The 14,871-nt window shown below is 45.6% G+C and overlaps 1 protein-coding gene across 2 annotated transcripts in view; it reads right to left on the bottom strand.

Moving 5' to 3' along the window:
- The window catches only part of MGLL (monoglyceride lipase), a 160,555-nt gene that overhangs the window by 86,384 nt on the left and 59,300 nt on the right, over positions 1 to 14,871 (bottom strand). Inside the window, exon 1 of one of the 2 annotated variants that reach the window (XM_083489424.1) lies at positions 3,155 to 3,175. The exons of the other annotated variant lie outside the window; for it this stretch is intronic. The gene's annotated coding sequence lies outside the window, so the exon portion shown is untranslated. Of the gene's footprint in view, positions 1 to 3,154; positions 3,176 to 14,871 lie in introns of those variants that run through there. 2 annotated transcript variants of the gene reach the window in all.

Raw genomic sequence — 14,871 nt, 5'->3', positions numbered from 1 at the left:
GAATTACAGACTTCCACATATTGTAACATCTTCAGAGTCCATGAATTTCTTTAATAAGCAGAATGGAGGCCTCCAAACAGAGCAGGCAATGGGGGAAAGAGCCTTTTAAACTTTTAGGTATAAAATGTCTTTAATAAAACTAATAATTTAAATGACTTATTTGTCAACCAGCTGTAATTGCATGATGTGCTATTTAAAAGATTCAGGAAGTGTCAAATCACCTTTCGGATTTATGTAAAACGTGCAATGAACTTTTGGGTTACAATGTGTGTTAATCAGTAGTTCCTGAGAAAGCAAATTCAGGGTGGTAAAAACAAAAATGAGATTGCAGAGAGCTCTAAAAGGATCTTGCCAAGCTGGGGGTTGGTTTCAGACTTCATTCCTGCCACTGAGCAGAGTTCTACTCCCAGGATGCTCTTGCCAGTGCTTTTGCCAATTCCCTCCTCTCGTTGGAGCCTCCACCAGCCAACTAGTGCCCTCTCACACAGTTCCAGAGGATCAGGGAACCTACCTGAATAGTGTGGGAGGTGGTGCTGGAGACTACAGCACTGGAACAGGGAAGAACAGGGAAGGAGCCTTTATATCCATCTAGGGAAGGCAAAGTCTGGATCCTGAGCAAATGGGCAGTAAAGGTGTGGTACAATGGCATATGAATGCAGATGCCAGACTCTTGAGTTCAGTAGTTGGGGCACTAAACCAGCATCACGAGAAGCAACCACAGCAGATACCTTGCAAAAGCAGGTGTCCTTTTCGCCCCAGAATTATACCATGACTCCGGCTGTGTGCATAACCCTGTTTAGCCGGGATTGCAACCGGCAGTGGTATAAAGAGGTGTGGGTCTGCTGTGTGCAGTACAATACAGGCTGTAAAGAATGTGCCACATGCACCAGCATCCCTGTTCAAAGCTGCCATGTGATCAGCTCCGTTGCTGAAAAATGCAGGAAGTAAAAAGACAGCACACCAGTAGAAGTGGAGAGTGCCTTGAATGAGACTTACATTTAAACAGAAGATGTTACTTGCTTACTGTATGTTTGGGATGGATCTAGTACCTGTGGTGCTAAAATGAAAATGTATGCCAATATGTACAAAAACCCTCCCATGGGAGGATAAAGGGCCATAGCTCAGTAGTAGAACCCATGCTTTGCATGCAGACAGTCCCAGGTTCATTCCTCAGGGTCTCCAGGCAAGGCTAGAAAAAATCTGTGCCTGAAACCCTGGTGATCCACTGCCAGTTAATGCAGACAAGGCCGAACTAAATGGAACAATGGCAGCTTCCTGCACCCTAGGTTAGCCCATGTTCTAATAAAATGCCAAGATCTCGGGTTCGATCTGTTTACAGGCCACTTGCATATTCCTGAATTGCAGGGGGTTGCACCAGATGATTCTCGGGGGCCCTTCCAACTCTACAGTCCTATGATACCTATTTCCCATTTCTTCCTCGATAGCCCTGGATATGCAAGGAATGAAGAATCACCCTCTGCATAGTTTGGATTAATGCCATTGCAGACACACCTCTTGTACTCTGACACAACTGTAGGAGAAATTAATGAGTAGCAGCTGGCTGGCAGTCTGCTGTTCATCCTGGTTTAGATCCTGAAATAAGAATGGCCACCTGAGGAAATTCCATAGTGAAGGAGAAAGAGATCCCAACTGTGCAAGGTCATGTCAAAATATAGATGTCCCAGTCAGCCGTGGCTGCTTGCTGAGAATTCCAAGCAGTTCTGCCTGTATGGGAACAGCCAGAGGCAGGTGACCCCGTCGCTGCATCTTGCTAAGGACTTTGCAGAAGCACACATGCTAAAGCCAGCAACATTTTCAATTGCAGCCTTGAACAAATGGCATGTTTACATATAATTGTTCTAGCAGGGTCATGTTTGCTTGTTGGTATACATAAAGGTTTGGTTCCCCAAAGGGAGTTCACCACATGACAGTTTCCATTGAGTCATAATGGAAATGTCATTCCCCTTTCTGGCAATGTTACATTACACCAGGGAACGGGGGGGGGGGGGGAGTGGCTATACTTGCTACGTGAATAAAATTACCTTCTCTTTCTCCTCATCTTCCACAAAACAGGAAGTAAGAAATAAAAGTAGACACAGTGGCCTCTGAGATATGTACAAGGAATAAATACTTTTTGCCTATTTCCTGGACACATACCACACGCAGGCTTACTCATGAGACAATTACAAGAACTTCTAATTTCCCTGTCATGTAATGAAGGTTTGGAGCCCTTTCTTTCCCCCACTTTGAATCCCTTCCATTTCTGCCTATGGGATATACTGCTATATTTGGGTATTGCAAATATTTTCTAATGGTACATCACAGGATGCCTGCTCAAAACTACTTCAGGTGTGATAGCCCTTAATATTCATATTGAAAAGATGAGTTGGCAACCAACATTAGGTATATTCATCTCTCCATCTTTGAAGCCCTAGCACAAGGGTGGCTAACATTAGGTATATTCATACCTAATGTATGAATGTATTTATCCACAACTTGACTATCCTCACAAACTCCTTCAGAAAGTGTCTGCTTGAAGTCACCACACTCCCACATTCTCAAAGAATGAACTAACGGAATAACCAGCCAACTGCCAACTGCCACCTCCTTTCCCCAACAACATTAGGTATATTCATCTCTCCATCTTTGAAGCCCTAGCACAAGGGTGGCTAACCCATGGCCCACGTTTGCCCCCAAAGTTTTTATGGTTCCCAAGACACCCTCAATTTTGTTGTTTTCTAATGAAGCTAAGAAAAAAAGGCTGTTTACATGCCCCCGCCCCGTGATGCCAAAATGTATTTTTGCGGCTCTCTAAGCCCTTTGTCCATTTTTCTTTCTTTCCTGAGTGCCCCCACAGTAACCCCACTGTGATATTAAAAGTATTTTGGGAGGTCCCTGAAGGGCTCCCGAAAGTTATCCTTTAAAATAACAACTGTCTACTCCCACAGATCCCTTGCTGCGAGTCTGTTCTTCCAAAAGCTTTTTCTTCCCACCCCCCAAAAATGTGCGCTTTCAAAAAACCATGTTGATGTGCAACTCCCAGAGAGTCCTCCATGAGTCAATGTGACCCTTGGCCCCCAAAAGGCTAGTCACCTCTATCCTAGCTAAAGACGTTGACTTGTGCGTAATTCATGTTGTAATTTTGCTTGTTTACCTTATGATGCAATTGTTTGGTTGTTTTTCTGGTTGGCCACTGAGAGAAAAGGACACTGGACTAGATGGGTTGCTCACCTGATCCAGAAGGCCTGTTCTTTTGTTCTTGAAGACAGCTAACCTTCTAACAAGCCCACCTCTTTCAACTGTTTCCCATCGCCATCCTCTGGGCACACACTAGGGCAGGGGGCAGGGAGACAATGGGGAGGGGTAAGAAGCGGGGGGGGATGTTCCAGGGACATCCCAGGAGGGGGATGAATGCTTGGAGATGGGCGAACAATGGCACAGCGTTTCAAGCGACTCCTTTTGTGTTCAGTGCCAAGGTTCTCAACTTAGTAAAGCCTGTGTATAAACCCATCATTATCCTGGCTACCTTCCTCTGGACTGTTAGTAACTCTAATGTATCTGCATTGTAAATGTATTTCACAAATAATAAATGCTACTGGGGAAAGGAGGTGGCAGTTGGCAGTTGGCTGGTTATTCCGTTAGTTCATTCTTTGAGAATGTGGGAGTGTGGTGACTTCAAGCAGACACTTTCTGAAGGAGTTTGTGAGGACAGTCAAGTTGTGGATAAATAACTTACGCACTGCTATGAAGGAATTTTGAAAACAAAAGGACGAAACCCTCTCTTGGACTCAGGGAAGAGAAACGCATTGTATTCATATATGAGAATATATGAGAATATTTGTTGTTCAACTACTGCCAACCTGACAAGTAAAGATTTCTTTTCAAGTTTGTGTAAGGAATATGTCAGTTGGTAAAGTATGAAACTCTTAGGCTCAGAGTTGTGGGTTTGAGCCCCACGTTGGCCAAAAGATTCCTGCATTGCAAAGGGCTGAACTAGATGACCCTCATGGTACCTTCCAACTCTATGATTCTATGATTTTATGACGAATAGCTAACACAGACTTGCTCCAGTTTGTCAAAATCCTTAATATGCGGACACAGTACTTAATACAGAACACAGTACTCCCAACTCTTTCTATTTCTATTTTCTCAATGCAAGCTGCCTGGGTAGTTTTGGGTCAGTCACTCTCTCTCAGCCTAACCTACCACACAGGATTGTTGTGAATATAACATTTGTTTGTATGTTTGCTTGCTTGCTTGTTTCACTGCATTTATCTCCCACCCTTTTCTCCAAGGAGCCTATGGTGGAATATATGGTTCTCCTCTTCCTCATTTAATCCCCATAACAACCCGGGGGGAGGGGACCATGCCCACCAACCTAAGTTATTCCTTGCAGGAAAGATGAGCTAAAAATAAAAACCAATCAATCACATAAAATGCACATTACTGCTGTCTGATTATAAATGCTTTTAGCGATTGTGAGCTTGGAACTTGGAGATGCTATTTATTTGGATTAATCAGAAGCAAAAACAGGGGAAGGCAGAGTACGATTCTGTCTACATCAGGCTTGGTGGCTGCCTTCTCAAATTCAGAGAGTAACTGTAGAAAAAGTAATGTGTACATCAAAGGAGCTTGGTTTGCTGTGAGCGTGATCTTACCTGAATATGAGAGAACTCCTGCCTAACCCAGCTAAGTACCCAACATTGCCATTTACTTAAAAGGCATGTATAATGCAAATGGGACCACTTGTGTCTTCTGTGTGTGTTAGGCAGGTGCTTAAGTGCTTTGCTGGAAGAAACTGTACTGGCTGCGCTGCATCGTGTAGAATCAAACCCCTCATGCGTACAAACGGCACATCTCACTCCCACTATATTTGCATGAATGCAATGAACCCAAGCTGGTATGTTGTTAAGAGGGTAAATGATGCCAGGGGTGTTTGAGGTGGGTGGGGGTGGTTTCCTTTTAATAGAGGAAAGAAATCAACTGCAAATAATTAGAGCAGGGTATATAGTAGGTGTTGTGAGAACAATGGAGGAAAGAAGTAGAAATGAGTGGGGGAAGTACAGACTGATGAGAGAGAGAAAGACCATAAAGGGGGGGGGGTGAGAAGGCAGTGTTGTGCCTGCCGCTACACATTCACAGCAGGATTTGCAAAGGATTATTTCATTTTGGCATCCACAGGTAAATAGAATTTATAAGATCCTTCTGCTCCACTTCACTGCAGCAACCTCTTTAATTGCAAAAGGGTAATTTGATTTATGAAGAAGATTTAATCAGATGCATGTGCCAAGCCATTTGCAATTCTGCTGAATAGGCACATGAAGATCTGCTTCACTGATGATGACAATGGCAATGTGTAGGAAAAAATTATGCAAGAAGCAGTATTAATGTCAAATCTGGGAAATATGGATAGGACAAAGAAACATTAAGAACGAGCCATGTCTCTAAGTTAAGGTATCAGGAAACTGCTAGGAAGAGCAGCAGACAAAGGAAACAAGGGGATATGAAGCATGAACAGGAGGAATTTGCATGTGTGTGGGAAATCCCACACACAGAGCGCTCCAATAACATGCAAAGTGGCTTGAGAAAGGGACATCCAAAATGCTCACATGATCCAGGTGACCTGCTTATAAATGGCAGAGAAGTCATTAACCTGTCTCCTGGGAGATTGGACATTAAGGAGAGGACCAGGTTACTGGAAGAGATATTGTCAGGGGTTCAGGAGCAGAGGCGAGGGCAAGGGAGGAAACAGAGAGCGAGGGGGAGGAGTCCGAAGAAAAGATGAGTGATGACGACGACCCGAGATCTCCGAGTCTTTCCAGTGAATCAGAAGATTCACAGAAAGGAGCGCCAGTGGCCAGAGCAAGGGGGGAGCCTAGGGGGACACCCCAGGAAGAAGGGTCCAGAGGGGGTTCAGAGGGCAGCAGTTGGAAATCGGGGCCAGCGTCCCCAACAGAGCGCAGTGGAGACGAAGGGCGCCAGGTATCGAGCTCTGGCAGCTCGCAGCAGGGGGGAGGACATGAGTCAGGAGTGGCCACACCTCCATCGGGGAGCGAGGAAACGGTCAAGCGGAAAGTGGAAGGTTGGGCGCGCGCGCTAAGTTCAAATGCACAGGAAGGCGGCGCAGTAAGCAGCCCGGAAAGGGAGCCAGGTCCTAAAGCCCGACGCAAGGAGACAGAAGGGTCCGGGGGGTCAGCGTCAGAAGAGTCCAGGAAGGAAGAGACCACGGGGGGCAGAGGGACCCAGAGAAGAACAGTCAGGCGGAAAAGGTGGAGTAAGGCTAGGGTATTAAGTTGGTGTACAGGGGGCGGAGACTCAGACGGAGCTTCGCCGGTCTAGCTTATAAGACGTAGAGCTGCACGCGGCAACTTGGAAATGGAAACTGTAACTCAATAAAGACTTTTATAAAGTGAACGCTGGCTAGCGTGATCCTCTGTGAGCTAGGTTCTGGGAGCAGCTCTGACAGATATGATTCTTGATACCCAAGGATGGATGCCAGGAGCTGTAGCACAAAGCATGAGTATAGGCTGGAAAAATATCAACATTTAGCCTACCCTGCAGATTCACGAATACATTTTTGTGTGTGCGTCAGATGCTTTGGCCCCAGAAGATAATGTCGAAAAGCACTGAAAACCACTGTGTTGGATTTTGGGCCACACTAGACTGGTGTTTTTTGTGGTTAGTGTATATTCTGCAACATGTCAACAGTGCAATGACAGTGCATTAGTGGTGGGTTTATAATGGACAAATCATTTGGCCTTATAAGTTCTCCAATGATTCGCCAATTTTACCACATTATTGCCATCTGGAAGGACACTCTTCCACTACAGCACAACAAAAGCTGGTCAAAAAATTAATCTGGATCATTTGTGCTATAAAAACATGCAAGATGTAAACAGGAACTTAAATGCACTGATTGGAAATGAAGTACAGTAGTATGATTGCTGCAAAACTTTTGCAGACATAAACAGCATTGATGGTGGGATCACATATAACTGCCCCACTACCATCGTAATAACAAATCATCGGGAAAGCACAATAAAAATGGTGTCTGGAGGGGCTCTTTGTGTCATTGTTACCTCTCACTCTTGCCACCTTGAAGGGGTGAAGGTCAGGATGACCAATGGAGAGCCAGGCTAAGGACCTCTAAAGCCATTTAAGAACCTCTGACACCATTTTAGAAAGCTAAAGACTATTTCTCTTTTCTCCTGTTTACCACTTTGCACCTTTTGTAGAGGCAGCAAGCATGCAAGCTTGTGGGTGCAGCTAGCTTGCCCCTGCAGGAAGTTTGCCAGTTGAGGTTAAGCCATTTCTGAGAAACGACCCCTGACAAAGGCAAGTAGCAGGATGTTTGCTGACCGCCAGGCTCCAGGTGCTAAACCACACGACTCACTTCGGCACATTTCTAGGAAGTGGGGGGTTCAGGGGCACTTCCAGGAACTAGTACAGAGGTTAAGTAGATTATAAGCCAGTAGCGCCACCTAGTGGAATAGGCAACTTGGAACCGAAAGGACACACCAATTTATTCATTGGTTGAGCTTTAATGAATATGCATCAATGACCATAGGAAATTGTCAATCATTGGCTAAAGGGATGCCAAGGGGCTGAACTATGCTTAGCAAGAAGGTATATGAGTTAGCTACCCCCAAGGAGGGGTGGGCATTCTTCATTTTCCTGAATGCACCCTATTTGCTTTTTGTCGGACAAAAATCCAAATAAAAAAAACTTTTTCTTTAAGAAACTTTGCTGCCTGATTTTTTACATTCCTGGTCTGTATTTCTGAAGTCCCTTTCATTTCTGGTGCCAAAAGTGACTCGGATCAGAAGGACTTTAAGTGTCCTCAGAGACCAGGAGGCAGCTCCCTTGCCCTCTGGGCAGTGACAGCGGAGGGCCAACGGACTTCCTGGCTTCCAGGTGCACACCGAACCTTTTCTTCGGAGGGGGACAGAAGGCAACTTGACCCTCTTGCTGTATCCTGGGACAGAGGACAACGGATTTGAAGAGCCGAGGTTGGGAGGACAGGGCAGAGAACAGCCGGCTGGGGTGAGTACATGGCAACAAGCCCTGAGGACATAGTAAATCCTCCTTTTAATTAAGGAGAAGGGAGATACTGATCACATCTCCAGCGTGGATAGTGGCATTAAGGAGAAGGGTTGACCCCTGACAACCACACACGCTTTGGTATTAGGAAGGAGAGAAAGGGGGTGGGGACACAGGGTGGTTAGCGTATGGTACAACGTCTGGCGAAAGAGGCATTTTGTGCATGTATGTGTGTTACCCTGGGGCATTCCCCTGGGGTCGTAGCAAAGTTGCGAAATGAATGTGTGAGTGTTTGGTGTGGGGACGCTGTACAGGGCCATACTGAAAATGGGAGGGGGAGGCTCGAAAGGCTTGAAAGGTCCAGTAATTCCCCTTCAATGTATGTTAAACAACTTCAAGAAAGGATTCAGCGGAGACTATGGCATAGACCAGGGGGGACATCCTGACCAGATCCCCTATATAGACAACTGGCTGAAGGTGGTAGATGACAACCCCCCCCCCCCCTGGTTGAAGAAATGCAGGACTGAACATTGCAAAGTCACTCCCTCATGTCAGGTTTTGGAGAGGGAAGATGTCCAGAAGAAGTGCAGTGTTTATGGAGAAGAGAGGTCTCAACTAATTCAAGACCTCCAGAGGCATGGAAGAGAATTTGACAACCTCAGAGAGGTTTTAGCTGAGAAAGACAAAGAAATTTCTGCTATTATTTCAAATATAAATGTGTATTCTGAGAAGATTAATATTCTGAAATGGCAGATCAAGTGCAAAGAGTATGAAATGTAAGACAGGGAAATTACTGAAAGATGTACAAATTGAAGGAGTGAACAGTGAAGGCAGAAAGGTTTCAGAACTTTCTGAGCAGTTAAATGCAATAAAATCAGAACTGGCTGAGGGAAAAATTGAAAATGCTAGTAAAACAAAAGAGAATGAAGAATTTGTTAGGCAAATCAAAGAGACTAGCCAAACAGTTAAAGATCTTCATTCTGCAATCAATACTTGTGATGTTACTTACAACAACAAACTCATGGAGTGTGACTCACAAATTAAATTGCTTAAAGAACAAATAAGTAAATCAGCTAAAAATTACAAGAAACAGAAATAGAATGTAAGGAGGAAACAGACCATCTTAAATCCCAGGTCGATGAACATATCTCTGCAAAGGAGAAATTGAACAAGTTACTAAAATTAAAAGAAAAACAGAGAACAAAGTTTTGTGAACGAGCTGAAATCAGTGAAAGATTCACACAACCAGCTCACTTTACAAAATGCAAAAGAAGGGATGAAGATTTAGCTAATTTGTCCAGACAACTTGCTGAACATACTGACCACCTAGAAATTGTCAAAAGGTCACTACAAGAAAAGGCAGAGATTGTGATATCCCTAAAAGACAAGCTTAAAGTTGTGGAGCAGCAAGCTTTTGCAGAATCCTGATCCCAGGCTTCAGTATTTTAGCAAAACCTCTAAATGAGAGTACCAGAGGAAGGGAAAGAGACCCCTTTGAGTGGGGACCGGCCCAACAAGAAGCCTTTGAGACTATCAAGCAATTAGATTCCGCAGTGAAAGGCTGGCCACCCTGTCTGTGGGCTGTCACTGCCACCGCCACACTAGTGGAAGAAGCAGACAAGTTCATGTTTGGCCAGGAGATGCATGTGAATGTGCCCCATTCGGTTCTTATCCTTATGGAATATAAGGGGTATACAGGCTGAAACAGGTTTTGCCCAACCCACTGAGAAGTCTGCAGGCGCAGTGGAAGTTTGTGAAACAGACGTGCCTGATGGTCTAGAGAGACCAAAGGGTCCTAGCCATTTTAAGGGCCAGCGTTGATTCTTGGCTGTTGCCAATACTCCAAGGGAGGAAGCCCTGGGTCGCGTGGCAGGAACTGAAGACAGCATGTCAGGCCACAGTGGCAGCCAGACCAGAAAGCCCAGAGGGGGCTAGAGGATGCCCAGAAAAAGTACCAAGCCCAGAGGGGGCTGAGGCTGTTTTGGGAAGCTGTTTCTACGCTTCAATAAATCTGTGTGATGGACTGTGGGCTGGAGAGAGGCTGAGTTACAAGTTGTTCTTCAGGCAGCAGAGCACCCAGAAGTGGGGGTGCAAGCCAGGCAAGCCAGGCAAGCCGTTCCAAGAGTTCTAAGAAAGCCAAAGTCTCCAAGAGTTGTTTGTGCTCAACAGTGGGCACGCCAGGAAGGAGCAACACTCCAGGAGGGATGGTTCCGTCTACCAGAAAACCGTGTTTTTGTGCCGCAACATCTGGCTACCGTGATTGTCCACTCATCTAGGGGGTCCAGCTGCTAAAGCACACCTTGGGAGAATACTCTACATCCCCAACCTATCCCAACTAATTGCTGCTATCTCCCAAAAGTGTGTCCTGTGCGCCAAGAACACCCCCAGACAAGGCCACCTCCCTCCACCGGGCGTACAACACGTGGGCTTCACCCCTATGGAAAGCCTGATTGTGGACTTTACTGAACTACCTCCAGTTAGGGGCATCAAATACCTGCTTGTGTTTGTCTGCACCCTGACGGGTTGGACAGTGGCCTCCCCAGAAGTATTGGCAGTGACAATGGCCCTGCCTTCATTGATGAAGTTGTGCAAGAAGTGTGCAAGGCGCTGCAGATAAACTGAAGGCTACACGCAGCCTACAGACCCCAGAGTTCGGGAAAACCTGAGCGTATGAATCGCACCTTGAAGACCCACTTGGCCAAGCTGACCCAGGAGTCGGGACTACACTGGATAGATGTCCTGCCCATTGCCTTGTTTCGGATTCGGAGCGCTCCAACCAAGAGACTGAGACTATCACCCTTTGAACTTTTGTATGGCAGACCAACCCCTTTCGTCCGAGACATCCCCGCCAGTTTGGGGCGGGTGGGAGATCACATCACTCAGGAACAAGTGCAATTCCTGTCCCCGTGTGTGTTTGCTTCCCTTTCCAGGTACTACCTCGAGCCTACACCGTGCAGTCTCGCTGAGCCGGTCCACCAGTTCCAGCCGGGTGACAACATGGAAGCGCAATCCCCTCATCCCCAAGTGACGAGGCCCGTATACCGTCCTCCTCTCCATCCCAACTGCGGTGAGAGTAGCTGACGTGATTCCCTGGGTGCATCACACGCGTCTGATCATCACCTTGTGTCTGACGCTACCGGGAACGCGTTAGGCCACGGGCAACAAGATCCTGCGACTGATCATCACAAGGACTTTCACAAGGACTTTCCCCTTTTCTCTATTATGTTCTGTATTGATTTGCTCTATGTCCTATTGTCCTGACCCCACTGAGCCATACCGACCCTATTGGCCTGCGGATCTCTGCTATGACTGGTTCGTCTTGCCAGTGGTAAGAAATGGCGTGCTCATTGGCTATTGGGAACAGGGGTTTGATGAGGTTGCCGTATTGAAACATCCCACTACCCCACTGTGGCTTCTCTTCCACACCACTGTCCAGCACACATGGGTACTGCTCCTACGGGAAGTTGCAGAGACGGTCGAAATCTATCGAGTTCTGGACCGCTCTTGCTGTTGTGGGGGGGGAACCAACTGTCACTCAGGGGGTAGAGCACTGTACCAACCCCATCTGGTAGACCAGGTCCTAATCTTAATCCAGGTGTTGCATGGGACGGAGCCTATCTTAATGCAAATATTGCAGGGGAGGGAGCCTGAACCAGGTGCGCATTGAAATTGCTGAACAAGTGCCAGTAAATCCTGCAGCCCCACCTGTGGTTGTCGTGGTGGCTCGAGCCTCCCAAAATCCCAGAATACTGCCTGAACTACTGGGCCTGGTAACTCCACATAATACCCTTGAATGTGGTAGGGTATTCTTGTGGCTGCATAAGAGTTGCCACCCCAGGCTTCAGCCTCCAGAGGCCCTGGTCAGAGACCACGTAGGTGACCTCCACCCAGTAGGACCAGCCTTTGAACTTTACAGAGTCTATTGCCATCCCTATAGTTCCCGAGGCCTAACAGTGTATCAGTCCCAGAAGGCCACTTTTCCCTGTGTAGAGTGGGAATGTTTTGTGTGTAGACGCTGTTCACGCCTCAGTAGGGCCAGGAGTTAGAGGCCCACATGACCTGGCCTTCGTGGGCCCCCATCCCTTTGGCCTGTGGTATTACCCTTTTTGTGGTATTTCTGTGTTGGTGGTACAGTTCTTTGTTCTGGGGCACTGAACATCCCTTGAATCAGGATGTGGATCATACCCTGCCTCCTGATGGTTCTCACCTCTCAAATGGCCACAGGGTGGAAGGAGAACACCTTCCTGAACATGACCACGGCTGTGGCCAAGAGCCTGAACAGGTCTGAGTGCTGGGTATGCGTGCGAGGTCAAGATTCTTAACACCACCTACGTGGTTCCCCAGCACCATATTTGAAGACTTGACAGGGTCATAGAGGGAGGCCAGTGTATCCACAGGAGTGTACATTTCCTGGCTCTCTATGATATTGTACCTATAGGTCCATCAAGCGAAAATGGTGAACCATGACCGGTCAGCATTTTCGTGATGGAAAGGGGGGAATGAAGGGGTGAAGGTCAGGATGACCAATGGAGAGCCAGGCTAAGGACCTCTAAAGCCATTTAAGAACCTCTGACACCATTTTAGAAAGCTAAAGACTATTTCTCTTTTCTCCTGTTTACCACTTTGCACCTTTTGTAGAGGCAGCAAGCATGCAAGCTTGTGGGTGCAGCTAGCTTGCCCCTGCAGGAAGTTTGCCAGTTGAGGTTAAGCCATTTCTGAGAAACGACCCCTGACAAAGGCAAGTAGCAGGATGTTTGCTGACCGCCAGGCTCCAGGTGCTAAACCACACGACTCACTTCGGCACATTTCTAGGAAGTGGGGGGTTCAGGGGCACTTCCAGGAACTAGTACAGAGGTTAAGTAGATTATAAGCCAGTAGCGCCACCTAGTGGAATAGGCAACTTGGAACCGAAAGGACACACCAATTTATTCATTGGTTGAGCTTTAATGAATATGCATCAATGACCATAGGAAATTGTCAATCATTGGCTAAAGGGATGCCAAGGGGCTGAACTATGCTTAGCAAGAAGGTATATGAGTTAGCTACCCCCAAGGAGGGGTGGGCATTCTTCATTTTCCTGAATGCACCCTATTTGCTTTTTGTCGGACAAAAATCCAAATAAAAAAAACTTTTTCTTTAAGAAACTTTGCTGCCTGATTTTTTACATTCCTGGTCTGTATTTCTGAAGTCCCTTTCAACCTCTCACTCTTGTTCAAGACCCAAGGCTACACAAATGTGTGGAATCCATGAATGTCCATGAAATGCTCTGGATTCTAGCAAAGAAAGGTCTCTGGGATTATATTATATTATATTATATTATATTATATTATATTATATTATATTATATTATTTTATTTTATTTTATTTTATTTTATTTTATTTTATTTTATTTTATTTTATTTTATTTTATTTTATTATAATATATTATTATATTATAAATTCCTAGAGAAGAAAACAATGTAGAGAAATAGGAGCTACTCTCGGATCCTATCATTACTATAAATCAACACATATGAATGGCTACAGAGCAAAACAGGCACTCTAGTGCTTGGCCTAGACAGAGCATCCTTGAAAAGCATCTGGTCTTGAAAAAGTCTACTTGCACCTCATAAGTTAGGCTAGTTAACACTTTAAGAATCGTGAGCATAGGCAGCATTTATCTATAGTTGGGTGGTCCTTGACAAAGGTGAATGTGACATTTATCTTAAACAGATGCTGGGTGGTCCTTGGCTACAGCATACAGTGAATAAGCAAAGCCTTATCCTTAAGCAAGAAACACATGTAGCAGGGAATCTCCACCAGGGCGTAGCTGACCCTAAAGACAATAAAGCTAATGGTAAAGCTCTTACTGGGGGTCTAATGACATGTCTACATGGCTGTGTTCCACACTATCATTATGGCACTAAACCAGAAGCAAGGGGAACACATGGAAAGCATCTCCTCCAAAGCAGACATAATTTCCATCCCCTGTGAAATCAGAAAGTTGGTTGTGCAGATTGGGTGGCCAGTACTGATATCTAACCAATTCCTTTTTGCACTGTGCCAGGAACAGAAGGGGAATAAGAGACAAAATATTGGCATCACTGTCCAAATACACTGCATGAAACATACAGTCAAGCCCTTTCCATGCCTCATGCCAGTATGGCACAATGGAACCCTTCGTGTGAGCATTAAAAACAAACAAACTATGCCCATCAGGCATTCTCACAGCTTCCTAATTCTTTCTTTCTTTTTATTTTTAGCATTGATATGTTGTAATAAATGGATTTCCTTTTTTCCTTCCTGTTAAAGCTTTGCCAATGGTCTCTCATATCTCTCCCATCCAATATTATATTTTGTTGCATTAAAGGACACCATCCACTGGAAAGGCCTTGTGTGCATGCTCCATCGAAATGAATGAGAGTGGCTCTAACTGCCAAATTTGCTTGCATAACCCCCATTTAATTGCATAATCCCAATTCAGGACCATAATACCACAAGGACCACCTGTCTCCATATGAACAGCCCTGGACCCATCGTCTAAGGCGCTTTTTTGTGTGCCTCCTACACAAGAGATCCGTGTGTGTGTGTGTGTGGAAACACAAGAATGGACCTTTTCTTCAGTGGCTCCCTGCTTGTGAAATAAGCTCACCCAGGAGGCTCACCTGGCATCTTCATTGCATATATTTAGGCATTTCTCAATAACCAGACCTTTGTCTGATTAACATTATATGGTCTTTAAATGTGTTTTAAAGGGGGGAGGGTTCTTGGTTTGTGTTTGCTTTATTATGTATCTTGTGTTCTCATTTTGTATTTTTGTATTTTTATGAGGGGAACCGCCCTGTGATTTTC

This window comes from Podarcis liolepis (assembly GCF_965112155.1).
Source record: "Podarcis liolepis genome assembly, chromosome: 2".
NCBI lineage: Eukaryota > Metazoa > Chordata > Lepidosauria > Squamata > Lacertidae > Podarcis > Podarcis liolepis.
Note: the sequence above shows the minus strand (reverse complement) of the source record. Positions and strands in the feature narration are given on the sequence as shown.